This window comes from Leptidea sinapis, chromosome 28 (assembly GCF_905404315.1).
Source record: "Leptidea sinapis chromosome 28, ilLepSina1.1, whole genome shotgun sequence".
Classification (NCBI taxonomy): Eukaryota; Metazoa; Arthropoda; class Insecta; order Lepidoptera; family Pieridae; genus Leptidea; species Leptidea sinapis.
Genome location: NC_066292.1, coordinates 5668735 through 5685848, shown reverse-complemented (window position 1 = coordinate 5685848; position 17114 = coordinate 5668735).

Below are 17114 nucleotides of genomic sequence, written 5' to 3'. Positions count from 1 at the left end.
GAGAAAGATAAAAAAAATTAACAAAAAACAACTGATATCAAAACAAACTATTCCAAAACATAAGGTATAATATACACTAAAAAGTTAAAAGAATAATTGCATATTTATTATTATTATTATTATTATTATAGAGTCTTATTAATAAATCTAATTCGAGTTACAAATATTATTGTTATTTTTTTTTATTACCAGTCGAAAATTCTCAGGTAACAACGTTAAAAAAATACCAATAAACATTGAGAACCTGCTCTTTTTTTGAAGTCGGTTAAAAAAAACTTGTATGAAATCATGATGCGAATGAAAGAAGGCAAGGAAGTGTATCAAAAAACCTAGAATTCAAATTCAAATTCAAATATTTTTATTCAAAATAGGATGTGAAATCACTTATTGAAAGTCAAAAAACTACCACCCATTCCAAAATTAATGCCTCAGGCCTGAGAAGAATGGGCGCAACAAACCCCGCGGGCTTTTTTTTTTCATCAAAAATATGTTTTACAATTAAAGTAACATTTACAAAGTATTATTGTACAATTAAACTTATTATTTAATAGCCTGAGGGCGGTCGCTCCATTCCCAATCTGTGGTATCATTAAGAAAGTCATTTGTTATAGTAACCTATACCACACAAACGTTTTTTAACAATTCTTTTAAATAACGTAATACTTTTGTTTTGAACATTTTCTGGGATCCTGTTGTAAAAGTAACATCGCCCCACAAAAGACTTACTAACTCGACTTAGTCGAGTAGTAGGCATTATAAGCTTATGACTATTCTTGGTGTTAACATTATGGTTATGACAGTTTCATGCAAATTCACTTATGTACCTATGAACATACATTACATTATCAAGAATATAATAAGAAGCAACAGTCAAGATGTTAATTTCTTTGAATTTTGCTCTCAATGATTCCTTAGGACCTAGGTTATAAATGGCGCAAATAGAGGAGTAGGAATTAAGAACAGTATGAACTGTTCTTGTGATTGTGACATAGAATAGCAACGAATAGGCACGAGTAGAATATAGATAGTGCTTCATAGTCATCTGGCGTCATATATCCTGCGGGTATTCATTTAAGCGAGCGATGCATCAAAATTGGCAGGGATATGAGACCGGGCCGTGTTACTGCTCAAATTGATGCTCTACCTCCTTTGAATTTCATCTACATTTTATATCAGGCTTTCATACGAAATTGCAACGTTTGCGGGTGAAAATATACTGAGCGTTAAAATCAATACAGCGTAAATATATTCCTATAGATTTTATAATAAATGTATAAAGAGCAGTGGTTATATAATTATTAGTAATTTTTGCTTACTTAAACTTACCTAAGTTTATATTATGAAAGCTGAAAGTTCCTATTTTATCCTTTATAGTTTATCAATAAGAAAAAGTAAATTGAAAACAATAATTATAATAATGCAGATATTCAATTTGATAATTTATTTAATCAACTTTAGGTACGGATATAGTTTAAATCAAAACAAAGTCTAATATATTGAATTATAATTTACATAAGATATAGACAAACTGTAGGCGCGTCTACAGATGTTCATGGCAGTATATTACGACTATAAAAGATAAAGCTATTTTCAAAAACTATAAAGTTTCAAACATGACTACAAAAGTATCAAAATAAAAATAAACTAGTTCTACAAATAAAATGCAAAAAGCCACTCTAAATGCACACAAAATCTCAAGAAAGTGAAAATATTATCCCTCATGAAACCAGCCAATTACATCAGCATAAATACATTTCACCGGCGCATATAATTCGCGTGAACGCCGAGCTCTAAAACCGTTGTAATATGAAAATAAAAAGTGTTTCCTTGTAGGAATAAAAATACTCAACTACGAGCAATTTCATTCTCTATAGCGGAATAAAAAATCTGGGTCAGGTAGAGCCTTGTACTTGTACATACAGACCGTTGTCGTAGAATTATATGTAATAGATGTGACACTAACATTATTATTATTTAAAAAATTGTAAATGATGATCTTTAGTGTTATTACCAGTGGGCGCATTTTGCGTATTGAATTAAATTACTTCATCGAAATTACATACCACATAATATAGTCCGTAGGGAACCCTTGAATTTCGTTAAATAATTTTTTTCACGATATTGACCATCTAATAAATGCAATTGTAGCATCTAGTATGAACGGTTTGTATCTGTGTAAATCCCGATGCGGTTGCAATGTGATCAGTGATACCCCCTCACGACTCAGCCCTATCCAGCCTGCGGATATCTACGTCATTAGCTGTACAGACAGACGTATGTATATCATTAAGATGCAAGCTCAGTCATCAAGGAAGTAAGTCTGAGTAATTGTAAAAGTTAATATAGACCATTTAAATTTTAAAAGAAATTCAATATATTATTATATACTGTGTAACTAGAACTTTAAAAGTCAGCTTCATTATGCAATAATTATTGTCAGTGTGAATAATTAAAAATACAAATTAAAACTTTGTCCCCAATTATCACAACTCGAACTAATTAACAAAATAGAGCTAAGAAAAGTTAAAAAGTGCAATTTTAATTATGTGCTCAGAAAGAAAGCATTGTTGATAGAACAATAGTTAGGTTGGTTTAAAGTGAAAAACAAAGGCTATTGTAGATGATCTGGCCATAGTTTTATACAGTCTTCAGTGTTTCAGAGGATTTAAGGGTTATATCATACTATAAACGTAATCAACCCACAAATTACCACAACGGCGCCTATTTCTGCCGTGAAGCAGTAATGTGTAAGCATTACTGTGTTTTGGTCTGAAGGACGCTGTAGCTAGTGAAATTAGTGGGCAAAGGAGGCTTAACATCTTATGTCTCAAGGTGACGAGCGCAATTGTAGTGCCGCTCAGAATTTTTGGGTTTTTTGAGAATCCTGAGCGGCACTGCGTTGTAATGGGCATGGCGTATCAATTACCATCAGCTGAACGTCCTGCTCGTCTCGTCCCTTATTATCATAAAAAAAACTCAAAACTAATTTGCAATGGTTTAGATCTGTCAATGTTCGGTTTCAATGTTCAATTGTTAATTTCATTTTGAAACCAGATTTTGTATTATGAATGAATGAATAAATAATCCTTTATTACAAACAATGTAAAGATTAGTACAATTTATATAATCAAAGTATTATTCTAATCTGAGTAATATTGTAATCTATGTGATATTATTAATCTTCTGCATCGTTCGCTTGGCCTCCTCCAGAATTATCAATTGTGATCTGTCCAGAGCAGATCCTCTCCACGTTGGTCCATTCACTCTTTTAAAATCATCTTCCCATCTAATGAGTTGTCTTCCTTGATTACTTTTCCCATATCTTGGATTTTTTGTCCATTCTTCTGTATTGCTTCTCAAAGTGGGTCCTGCCCATCGCCATTTTAATCCTTTTATAGTGTGGTCTATCCTTTCTAATTTCGTTTTCTTCTTGATTTGTGTTAGTCTTACCTTATTCTTTCCTTTTAATTTTTAACATACTTCTTTCAATGCTTTTGTATTAACCGTTAGTCAAACATAAATCTTCATTTTAATAATATGGCAATTCATATTTCTAATATGTTAGTCTTGTCTTCAAATATGTTACTTTCATTCAAAATGTAGAATCTATAAATAAAATTCCATTCTCAAAAGACGTATAGGTTATCAAAACGGTAAAAGCACTCTCATATAAAGAAAGCGGCTGTAAGTGCATTATATGATGCAATTGTATGTCGTTTAAGTGTATTTGTAAATTAGCTAATTACAAACACACTTATACGACAATACCTGCAATGAACTTGAGGTCTAACAACAAATATTACGCTTTCGTTGGTAATTAAAAGTTATAACTGTATATTTTAATAATACCTTAAAATTATTTCTCGTCATGTTTAGAATAGAATAGAAACACATTATTATCAATAAAAGATTCACACCTTCAATTTACAGTAATAATTACAATATTGAAATACTAAATTAAATGAAATAGGTAACAAAAATTATAAAAATATAAAATAAAAGATTGAAAAGTCTTGTGCGGTGCGTGATTGCCTGCTTAAAGGAGCTGACTCAGTACATTGTTGGTCAGTGCAGAACAACCAACCAACACAACACTGGTTTTCAGCAGCCTCTCATTTTTGCGAAGGTTATTAATAGTGTTATTATTATTATATGAGTCTTTTAACTTGCTCAAGTAAATCGTAACGTAACTTTGTGCTCTAACCAACTGAGCTAACCGATCGAGTACCGTATTTATCGCGTCGTCCATAAAATTTTGTTTTTCAAATTTTATTTGTGTATTAATCCTAGAAGTGAGGGTTATCACTTTCAAAACATAACAAATTGTTTAGATTTACAAGAGCGACATCTCAAGTCAATTTCCTAATATGCAAATATTGGGGTTGAGCAGGTTATCAACTGTAAAGTAGATCCTGTAGATGAAGCCACAACCTGAGAGATGCACAACTCGAACGCTCAGTTGGTTAGAGCACCGGCACGGAACGCCGGAGGTCGTGGGTTCGTTTCCCGCATCGTTCATAAAATTTTGTTCTTCAAATTTTATTTGTTTATTAAAATACGATTCAAAATAGTAGTTATATACTCGGCAATGTTTAGCTAAATAAGGGCATACAAAATGAAATAAAAATATATATTGACTCTTACATTGGCCAATTGAATTTAAAAAGTACAATTCAGTGATCGCCTGGCAGTCGTACCAGTTTTACCAATTACTCAACGCAATACGTTTCGATTCCACTTGCTAAATCCTATTAGCTAATTGAAAATGTTTTAACTCAAAAGTTGAAGTTAATCTTTTTTAAAGTTCTGGGTTTTACTGAACCTGGCGAATGAATAAAAAGCCGTGCTGAACCGTATATTTTCAGATTCTACAATATTAAAAGTTTAGCATTTCGCTAATCAGTGCTGATTTTGAAGTTTATCTTGCTAGATTTTGTTGATTAAGAGTTATAATCACATAGCGAATTATATATGAAATTTATATATTTTTAATTCCATGTTTATGGAACAGAATTCCTTGGCACCTTTTTGTGTATATAAAATACACAAACAAGGTCTTTCTGTATGTGCAGTCCGGGATAATATTACCACCACAACTCTTTTTTGTTATAATTTAATAAACATTATGTTGTTTACAAATATAATTTGTACCAAAAGTCATGGAAGATGCGGGACTCGAACCCGCGCCCCTCGGGTTTCGTCCGAGCGCTCTTACCAACTGAGCCGACCGTCCGAGTGACGCATCGACGGAAATTTTGGTTGTAAATTAAATCTGTATATTTATTGCCAGTAGTAATTACTGATTAAGTTGTTTGAATGATCTTTATATCAGTGTAAAGGCACATGAAGTATTAAATTTTAAATTCACATGGCGACGAGCGCAGTAAGACATTATTGAGGTCTAATTAAATCAAGCTTAGCTTTAAGTCGTTTAGATACATCCTGTTACTACTTGTTTAAGGCTTATCAGCTCGTTTCATGACAAATCCCATAAATAAAATAGCCTTTAAAACAAACAAGCAGTGGAGTAAATCTAAAATATAATAATTTAATAACAAAAACAGTGATAAGTAATTACGAAATCGATTTATAACATCCACATGTACTTACAAAAATTGCTTTGGTCAGACAGTAAAATTGCGTCTTCTAAGTACAGAAAGTCGTAAAGCCTTATGAGCTAGATTTCCAATCCTCTTTCGTTAATGACGCCGGTTTAGTGTCAATTCGTCCACCCCCGAGGGCTGACAGATATCTGGGCCCTTGTTCATTAAGAGCTAAGTGGACGAGAACTAACGGCTTTCTCAATTCATCCTTTAAAACGAACTTGCCTATCTGAATATTGCTTGAGCTTTAAATTTTCTAATAACTTTTAATAGATGTATGTTTATTTACGTTTTTACCATTGGGAGGCTCCTTTGCACAGGATGCCGGCACCATTATGGGTACCACAACGGCGCCTATTTCTGCCGTGAAGCAGTAACGTGTAAACATTATTGTGTTTCGGTCTGATGGGCGCCGTAGTGAAATTACTGGGCAAATGAGACGTAACATACAATGTCTCAAGATGACGAGCGCAATTGTAGTGCCGCTAAGAATTTTTGGGTTTTTCAAGAATCCTGAGCGGAACTGCATTGTAATGACCAGGGGGTATTAATCACCATCAGATGAACGTCATGCTCGTCTCGTGCCTTATCTTCATAAAAAAAAAAACACAATTATTATCTGGACTGGTGAGCACGTTATAGTGTAGAATAAAGCAAAATAGTCAATAACTTAATTTATTAAAACCACTTTTAATGTAAAAGTATATCAAGTATAATGATAAAGTTAGATTAGTTACTAATTACAAAATACAAATCGCACACATCAGCATTTTCTTTAACACAAATACATTTTATACTTTTAACATAAGGCGTTACCTGTCTAGTGGAGGAATTAATAGTTAAATTAACATTAAGTAAAAATAAACAAGCGGCTAGTGATAATTCACTGATGACTTACATAAATCCGTCCTAAAATGGGCAAATATTTCGATATAAATTCATGAAAACAATTAATCCATTTGAGGCTTAGATACTGCACTACCTACGATAAATAGATTTTTTATTATGGCAACTATTAGATGCTTGTGTGCGTGACATCTTGACACTCAATGGCATCTTTCAAATTTTGTAACATACACTTCGTGTTATTTTACAATGAAATTAATAAAACAAAGAATTCTTACTGCACATATGTGATACCAGTGTATTTCTTATTTCTTGAATTATTATTTACAAAGTTTTACTACACAACTCGGTAATTTAGTTTCAATTATTAGCAAAGTTTAACAGAACATGTGGCACGTCAACGTTACACATTGTTCAAGACTGGCTCGAGTACTTGGGCGTTGTATTATTTGCCGCACTTTGAAACTACTCCTGCGGTATCTAGTTGGAGCATAGCGGGGAATCCTTAATCTAAGATTTGAGGTAAGTCTTATATATGGTCAATAATCACTTCAGTTACCCTACTCATTAGAAAGAGTGATCACCAAAATCGGCTGAGAAATCAGTTAACTACACATACAATAAAGATAATTTTATATCTTATGCTGCTTGTATCTAACGGAAAAATTAAATCCGGACTTGAATTTCAAGAACGAAAAGACAAAGAGGACGTCAAATTAAAAGATGGGAGGACGATTTACAAACAGGATGGAGAAGGCTAGCTCGAGATAGAGATAATTTGAAAAAACTGGGGGAGACCTATGTCGAAAGACAACCCGACCAATAATATAATTTTATTTTGTTTTATAAGTAGTGTATAAGTTAAAATGTAGTATGGTCAGTGAATAAAGGCTTTTATTATTACTATTATTATTATCCTTACGTGTGTAACCAGGATAATAATTGAATAATATTGATGAACATAATATAAGCAGAAATTGAGCCTTTTTACTACGATTAGTGAAGTACTTTTAATGCTGTATTTGGTAAAAAAAAATTATAGCATTAAAAAATAAACTTAAAAACAATTTTTCATGTTAATGTTATTGTCTACTTTATAAAAGCGCCCTGTATTTAAAAAAAATCTTCATAAAGCTTAATATTTTGTAAACTTTAAACGGTTTTAACAAATTTGCTTCGTCTTGTATCATTCGTATATACCTCCATTTTACTAATACCAAGACTATGGAGAGTTTTAAAAATTACATTTGACTCCATACCTACTTTGTGTAATGCAATCACAGCGATTCGGTTCTCTTTATCACCCCACTCTATTTTGATATCGCAAAATATTGTACAATGTATTGGCGCCAAAATCAGAAAATACAATGAACAATCATATAAAATGACAGATTCGAAATTCAAATGTAATGTTTTGTTTAAATTTAATTGTAACAGTATTTATAGCCACACTAAGTAAGTTATTTATTGATATTCTCACACATATGCTTTGACAGCTAACAGCCCATTAAAATTTAAGCAGTTTTCAACCACAGCAGCTCAGAAGAACAAACTCGGAGCATCTAAAACGACAGCATTCTTGTCGTTCGTCATTTTGAAACAAAGGGAAATTTCCTTTCATGTGGGCCTCCCCGCAATGTGTCCCCTCGCATGATTTGAGTTTAATATCTTTGTAGAGTGCATTCTCTTACGGAAATGGCGTACGGGGACCTTTGTGGAGGGGACGTAAGCTAGGGGATGTTATGTATAACTACTGCTTATATCTATCACTGTGAATGACTGCGATGAAAAGTTCTTTATTGCTTTCAACAATAATTATCAGGAGTCTTTCTGGGTTCTCGGGGGGATCTTATATAGTATCGATTTTCTTAGCCTGATATCAACATTAAAACAAGTCACTTTGGAGTTAGACCTGTGCTATAAAGTTACCATTCTGTGATCATGAGATTATTAGCATGAATTCAAATATTTTAAATTATATCATTATTTAATTACATATTTTTAGTGGAACTCGATAGACATTATAAGTTATTCGAATGGAAAGACGAATTGACAAAGTTTATAACAAAATTAATCGTTTTGTCTACGTACTTAATAGGTTAAGAAGAATAGGGTTATACAACCTATCCCTTAGGGCCTATCATGGATACATTGCCTCAGTTCTATAAGTTAATGGTTTATATGTTCAGCGAGTTTTTGTTGCCAAAAAAATGCTTACGTGCAATAGTGGGTGTAGGGCCATGACACTCTTGCAAACCGCTATTTAAAAAACATAATCTGCTAAATCTACCATGTATGTACATTTTCGACGCTTGCAAATTTGTCCGTAACCACAGATATCTTTTCACGTCAGCTGTTGAGGTGAATGCTAGAGTAACAAGACGCATAGACTGGTTTTGAAAAATTGTCCTACAACAACACTTTTTCTTAAAAATAGCATGTGTATGTTAATAACATGTGTTTAAAATTATATAAAAAAATGTCTGAGGTCTTGAAAATACTGTCAAATAAAATGTTTATACCAAGACTCTTTAAATGGCTGCATGAAAATAGTTTTCATAGTATTAATGAATATTAATACTAATAATATGAAAAAAAGTGTTAAGTTTTTGCATGCTGTTAATTTACTCTGGATAGAGGACACATTGTAATATTTTAGATACAAACCCTATTCCAAAGCAAAATAAAAAATTTCATTTCATTTCAAAAAATAATGACAAAATAAAAGACAGAAGTATCTATACTTATTTTCACCAAAAGTGGTTCAGCAGAATTTAAAGCTTGTAAAACAGAACTATTTCCACCATAGAGTCATAGATCTAACATCTATCGTAAATTTAAGCAGAAGTAAGCTAACAGACATAACTAACCGATGTAACTATAATATATGATGTACGTTAAGCCAGTAAAAATCGAGATCCCTAAGTGAAAAGTTTTCCATCTCTAAGTTCCATCAATCAATTTTCGCATCACCGCTTGACTGCAGCCCAACATTCAGGGGATAGTTTTCACCCTTGTTTTTAAATCTCGACTCATCCCTAACATGAAATTTATGACGTCACGGGCTATTTGGGAAATGCACCCAGAGCGCTAATATGGTTATGATGCTTAGATAATACGAAATTAAGAATGGAAGGGTGTATTTAATTGTTTTGGAAATAAAATTAAATGGTGTGAGGGTTTAAGCTTAGATTGAATTTAAAAAGACTCTCCTAATGATATTTTGATTATTAATTTTATTTAATTGAATTTCTATTAAATAAAATAAATCCGCTGACTCACTTGCGACCGTTCTTCTTATATATTTTCCAACGGGTGGTAGTTTAAAAGGCATAAAAGGCATTTATGTTCTCAAAATTGATTCCTTTAGAATTCTTTTCAAATGTCATTTCTAATAACTACTAGATACTACTACCGCTTCGGAAACAAATGGCGCTCTGAGAGAGAAGAAGCGGGCAAGAAACTCTCCCAGCATTCTTTTTTTGCGCTCTTTTCAATAAAAATATACAATATTGTACAGTCATTTCTATCGCTATAAAATAATCACAATCTAGTCCCAGGCTGTCCGATGCCTGAACAGTGTCTGGGACTTTATTATGGAAGTGTATAAATTTACCTTTAAAGCTATTATGTATCTTATGAAGCCTACTAGAACTAGTTACAAGCAATCCCTTATGTATAATAATAATGTTCCTATAATAATTATTATAACAATCCCTTGTTATAATAATGAAAATCACTATACAGAGCAAAAAGGTGACGATTTTTGTGAACGTATATTAAATTTTCATAAATGTACTGACAATGAACAATCATAATATTTTTTTTAATTTTTCTTTGAGAGACTGTCTATAACCATGCTGATATAGCACGAACAGCTCTCTTTTGCAGAGCAAACACTATATCAATGTCAGCAGCATGACCCCATAGTAAAATACCGTACGTCATGATGCTGTGAAAATAACTGAAGTACCCTAATCTAGCGGTCGCAACATTCATGTACTCTCTAATCTTTCTAACGGCATATGCCGCAGAGCTGAGTCTATCTGCTAGATGGGCAATATGTGGACCCCACTGAAGCTTTTAATCAAACGTGATACCCAAGAAGACCGTAGTGTCCACAAGTCCAATCTCTGGTCATTTATAAGTACGTTGATTTGTACCTCCGCTGTGTTTGGTATAATTAACCGTAAACACTTTGTTTTTTTACTGTTTAAGTGCAGATTATTCGTCTCAAACCAACGCACTATCTTTGAGAGTGCATTATTTACCTCGTCATCAATATCTTCAGGTCGCTTCACTTCAATAATAAGTGAAGTATCATCAGCAAACAATACAATCTCGTGGCTATCATCTACCACAAACTGTAGATCGTTAATATATATAAGAAAAAAGAAAGGACCGAGAATAGAACCCTGTGGAACACCTATTCCCACGGGTTTACCCGAAGACCGTTGGCCATTTACATCGACTATCTGAACTCTTTCGCTTAAATAAAATTTTAACAGAGGGCTCTATTTTTCACGTACGACGTTAAGACAATAGTTAGTACGTTAGTACAATAGGTGATTTAACTATTTTTAATAAAAATATAGGAATTAGAATTTGAATCAATCTCTTTTATTTTTAGGCAAATAGGCAAGAGAATCACGTGATGGAAATTGGTGAGGCTACCACCTAAGGACTACCATCCGCAAAACATGGGTTCAAAAGATGCGTTGCCGGCTTAAGGTAGGAGTAAACTATATTTGATGGTCCCTGAGTCGTATCGGTTTGGGAAGACAGCAGCCGGTAATTGATTCCACTACGCGACTGTCTGAGGTAAGAATTTCCTCATAAAACGGGTGGTTTTTTTTATGGAAAAGGTCGACAAACGAGCGTACCCATCACCTGGTCTTAAGTGATCACCGCCACCCACATTCTCTTGCAACACCAGAGGAATCACAGGATCGTTGCCGGCTATTAAGGAAGGTATACGCGCTTTTTTTGAAGGTATCCATGTCGTATCGTCTCGGAAACACCGCACAAGGAAGTTCATTCCACAGCTTTGTAGTACTTGGAGGTAAGCTTCTTGAAAACCGCACTGTGGAGGACCTCCACACATCCAGATGGTGGAGTAATTAATATCATATTATAATTTGATATTATATGATATATATATGATATGATTGTGAATGTTCGACGCTTCTCCATTGATGTTAAAACGGGGTCGAAACTATCATTAATTCTTTCTTGCTTAGTGATATACGAGCGTAAAAGTTGCATTAAAATCCATTTACAAAACACTCCAAACCTCTAGTTATGTTCGGACGATCATAAAAGGTCTTTTTAAAAATTATTATTTATTACACAAAACTAATTACAATGATATTAAAATATGACGTGTTACTTATAACAAGACTGGAGCGAAAGTGAATTATAAAAATATTAAATTATAGACAATCGAAGTTCAGCGTCAGCATCTATTCACTTGTTCAATCTGCCACTCAGCTCTTTCACACCGATGGGGCCCCGGTAACGCCTCCCCCTTCAAGATGGAAGCGTAACTTGCAGCTTCCTCCAGCGTCCTCGCTGGCTTCTTCACTGGCTCTTGGGTTAGGCTTCATCCGCTTGCTCTTAAGCCATTGATAGATCTTTTTGGATATTATCACGAAGCCTATGAAGTATAATATTACTGTAGTCCAACTCGGAGTCGCCATGATGAGGGGCAGATTAACTTCATCTGGATCTTCCACCTCTCGTGCCTGGTTAATAAGACCACGGATGTTGTCTAATGATATATCCTCGATATGCAAAGTGAAATCAGCTGGTGACTTATATGAATAGTCTTGTTGATGTGGCAATGGTATAATTTCATTCATATTTAAAAAATTTCTATGAGCTTGAAGTGTTCTATTCATTATTTGAATCACGCATCCTTCTGAAATAGTAATGATTTGGGGTCCCTTTATTTTTTCGTAATGAGTCCTTCCATCACACATTTTCCTCACTAGCTCTTCCGTTGTTGGAATAACAATCCAGCTGTTGTCGTTGATCTTCTGAATTTTCCCACTACGCAAAACCATTTTAGCTAGTGTGCAACTGGCAGGTTTGTGTTGCACCAGTGCGATGATGCAGTCTTCATTTTTCTTTATAGACAATTCATTTAGTTGGCTGCATAGAAGTGTAGTCTCGGAGATATGCCGGCATCCGTCATCAAGGTAAGCGTACCCCTCACTTCCAAGTGCAAGGTATTTGGATTTTGGGATTATCGTAAGGTTTTGTTTATCGGGGATGGAGTACAGGTGAATAAGGTCATAAATCTGGAGGTCAACCGAGGGGATTTCTAATATAAAATTTAGTGTGTGCATTGTTTTATAAGCTTTAACCACCACAGATTTCTCTATATCATCTATTGTACGTATACCTATTTCCGAGATTGGGTTGAGAAAATAGTTTTCCTTGATACTTAGTAATTCATTAATTAAATTATGAGGATTAATTATACTAGGATGCATGACTTCCATTCGGGCAAACGTAATTGCATTTTCTAATATAATTAGCTTATTTAAAATTAATTGTAAACTAAAACTTAATTGGACGTATATATCTAGAAAATGTAATTGATTATAAACTAAATTAGAACTATTAGAAACATTATTAACTATCGAGGCTAGTTTATTCTGATTCTTATTAATCTTTTCTAATTCTGAGGTAAATTCTTTATTAGTATTTTCAGCCAAAAAAAATGATTTTTGTTGCTTGTTTTTAATATTATTAACGGTATTCTGTATAGTACTAATTTCTTGTTCTATTTTTTCTGCGTCATTATTGTCCAAATTTCCAGTTATTGCTTTGACTATTGAGCCAAGCCCGTTTACTAATCCTCGCTTAACTCTATAATTATTAGAATAAGATCTAAATAAGCTAAGTTTCTTATCTACCAAAGTAAAAGTGTAATTTAACTGATCTTTGTATGTTTTATGCGAATCTCCGGATACTGTATTTACTTCTAAAGACTTTGTTATCATAAAAAGTGAAAGTAATTTCAGTGACGAAGATTGAAGTGCTGTAATATTGTATACACATACTAGGCTGAAGGAATCGATCTGCTTAAATACTTGCCCTTCTTTAATAAGTACAATGCCATTTGTACTATTTATTGAGTCTATAACTACGTCAGCTGATGCGTAGAGCACGAGGGCTCCTGCGTAGAGCATGAAGGCTCTTGAGATGAAGATCCTGTAACAAGATGAGGCCGTCTGAGCAGCTTGTAATGAACTCTTATCGATTTGGCATTCGGATGACTACCAATAATTTCGGCTATATTATTAGGATGCAAGTGAATTATTTTATACGGACCTTTATAAGTAGGCTTTGTTTTGTCGTCTCGCGCCGTTTTTGCCACCTGTTTGTAAACAATTTCACCTACCTTGAAAGCCGCTTCTTGTGCTGCCTGGTTCCTCTTGTTAATTATCTGCTCCTTATTTTTAGACATGTATGCTGTAACGCACTCTTGTACAGCTTCTGCGTTATTTTTATGTTTTAGAACATAATTTTGATAGAATTCCTTCGGGTAATACAGTTCAAGTGGATTCCTAGATGCTGTATGTCCAAACATTAATTCATGTGGTGTATACCCAGTACTGGAGTGAATTGAATTATTATAGGCGATAAGTGCATATTTCATTAATAAAGGCATAGGATCGTCTTTATTTGTCATTCTCTGAATTCTTATTATTTCAGCAATAGTGGAATGGAATCGTTCTATTGGAGAATTTGAGTTAGGGTTGTAAGGGGTTGTGAAATGTATGCTAATATCATGTAATGCAAAGATCTCTTTTATTAAATCATTTTCAAATTTCGAATCCGAATCTGTAGTGATTTTCATGGGTAAACCGAAAACAGAAAATATTTGTAATAGTGCATCTGCTACGTGAACGCTACTTGATGCAGTTAGGTTGATGGCTTGTGCAAATTTTGAGAAATTATCTATAACTGTTAAAAAAGTTGCCCCACCTGTGGAGTATAAGTCCATGAAGAGATGCTCCATAGGTTTTGTAGGCGTGTCCGTTAAAGCCAAAGGTGGTCTCAGAGGGTTTCTTTCATATTTAGCTCGCAAACAAACATCGCATTGATTGATGTATTTTTGAATGCTAAGTAACATATTTTGCCAATGATATTTTCTACGGAGTTGTTTATATGTCTCTTGTATTCCCCTATGAATTGTTTTTCCTATATGATGTTGTTTTATTAAATCCTCCTGTTCAGTTTTATTTTCCACTAAGGTTACCCGTGATGTGCACTTAAATAATTTTGGACCTCTGTCGTTAAATACTGTTGTATACACACGTGAAAATGCAAGGTATAACTCTTCATTATGAAAAAAACAGTGAAATACTCGATCTGCTACAGTATGTTCCTTTAAGAATTTAATTATTTCCTCTTCTGTATTGTTTACAGGGATAAACACATCTTTAATTACTTGTCTAGAGCTTGTTGACCTATTTTCTATGCGGTAAGTTGATCCTGGGGTCGACCTAATATGAAATTGTTTTTGTTGTCTATCTATAGCGTCAGATATTATAGGTATACCCCTGTTCTCATTATCTGGCTGTGTGTGATTAGTGGATACGAGTTGTTCAGGGTCATTTGCTACCGTTATATTATCTCCTTCTGTGACTATAATTGATGGTGTGACATTTTCGTTTACTTCAAGGTTGTCCGTTTGCAGTTCGCCTGCCTGTTCCCTACGTGCATGTTCAAATATTCTATTTATTATTTCATCATCATCATTATCATCGAAGTTGACTGCTAACGAATCTATACTATTATGAAAAATTTTTGCCCTTGACAATGCGTCTGCGTTAGTGTTTTGCCGACCCTTCTTGTAAACTACTTGATAATCATATTCTGCCAACTTTAAGCGCCAGCGTGTTAATTTTGAGTTTGGGTCTTTAAGTGACATTAACCAAGTTAACGGACGGTGGTCGGTGTATATGGTAAACTTCCTACCATACAAATACGGCCTAAAATATTTTACTGCCCATATGATCGCTAACAGCTCTTTCTCTATGGTAGAATATCTATTTTCCGTTTCAGATAGAGTTCTAGACGCGTACGCGACTGGTTTATCTGAACCCACACGTCCTTGGGACAGTACTGCACCAATTGCTACTTCTGATGCATCTGTCGTAAGGATAAATGGTTAAACCCATCGATGAACTCAGGTGAATGAATGACTGAATGATTTTTCTTGAGACATATGGTCATAGGTTTCGTGAGTTTTGCAAAGTCTTTTATAAATTTTCGATAGTATCCAACCAAACCTAGAAAACATTTGATTTCCTTCTGCGTTTTTGGAAGTGGAAAGTCTAGCACTGCTTTAATTTTGTCCCTATTTGGCTTTAAGCCTTGGTCTGTAAGTTCATGGCCTAAAAATGTCACTTGTTTTTGGAGAAACTCTGACTTATCTAGCTGTATCTTGAGATTATGCATTTTAAAACGTTCAAAAACCTGTGTTAGCTTATGTATGTGTTCTTGTAATGATGTAGAAATTATAATTACGTCATCGAGGTAAGTAAATACATTTTCTACACCTCGTAAAATATGGTCCATAAGACGCTGAAAAGTACTAGGCGCATTCTTTAAACCGAATGGCATCCTAAGGAACTCATAATGACCTCTTTCTGTTGAAAATGCTGTTTTTTCTACGTCACTCGGGTCCATTTCCACCTGATGGTATCCGCTAGCTAAATCAAGCGTTGTGAAATATTGTGCTCTACCTACCCTATCTAAAATATCATAGATATTTGGAAGTGGATATTTATCTTCAATTATACGGTCATTGAGTCTTCTATAATCTATTACAAGCCTCCATTTTATTTTTCCTGATGCATCTGGTTTTTTTGGTACAATATGCACAGGACATGACCATGGAGAAATGCTTTCTCTAATTATTCCTTGTTTAAGGAGATTATCTATTTGATTACGAATCTCTTGGCGTTGTTGCGGAGACTGCCTATAACTTCTAACATATACAGGTGTTTCATCCGTAAGCCTAAGTTTATGCTTCACTGAATGGTTAAATGTTAATGGAATATTTTCAGAGTGAAATAATTCCCTGTACTGATAACATAAACGTGATATTTCTCGCTTTTCCTCTTCGTTCATGTGATGTGTTCTAATTTTCTCTAAGTTTTTGCAAAGTTCTCTATCTATCTCTGATCTAGTAGTAATTGAATGAAGCTCACAAGAAGTTTCCGTACTATTATTATAATAAGGCTCTAACACGAACGGAGCTGTTGATTTTATAAACCCTTTTTCAGTATTGAAATTTAGTACAGACGTCCGAAAATAACCATTCTCTACTTTAATAATTGCAGCAGGAGAAATTACACCATTATTCCAAAAGTAATCTTCGTGCAAATATTGGCCGTCTACATAATTTGTTTTAACCTTTATTAATTTTTGACATCTTGGTTCAATACTAATATTTCTTTTTGGGTAATCGAAATTAATAGGTATAGTTGCGCTTGACGTACATAATACTTTATTTTTTATATCTATATTACTGCATAAGACCTTAAGCAAATCTAGCCCTATTAGACCTTTATATTTAGGATCAAAGTCAAAGATTAGAAATTTGTGGAATAATTCATTATTAAAAACCGGTGGTAATGGAAG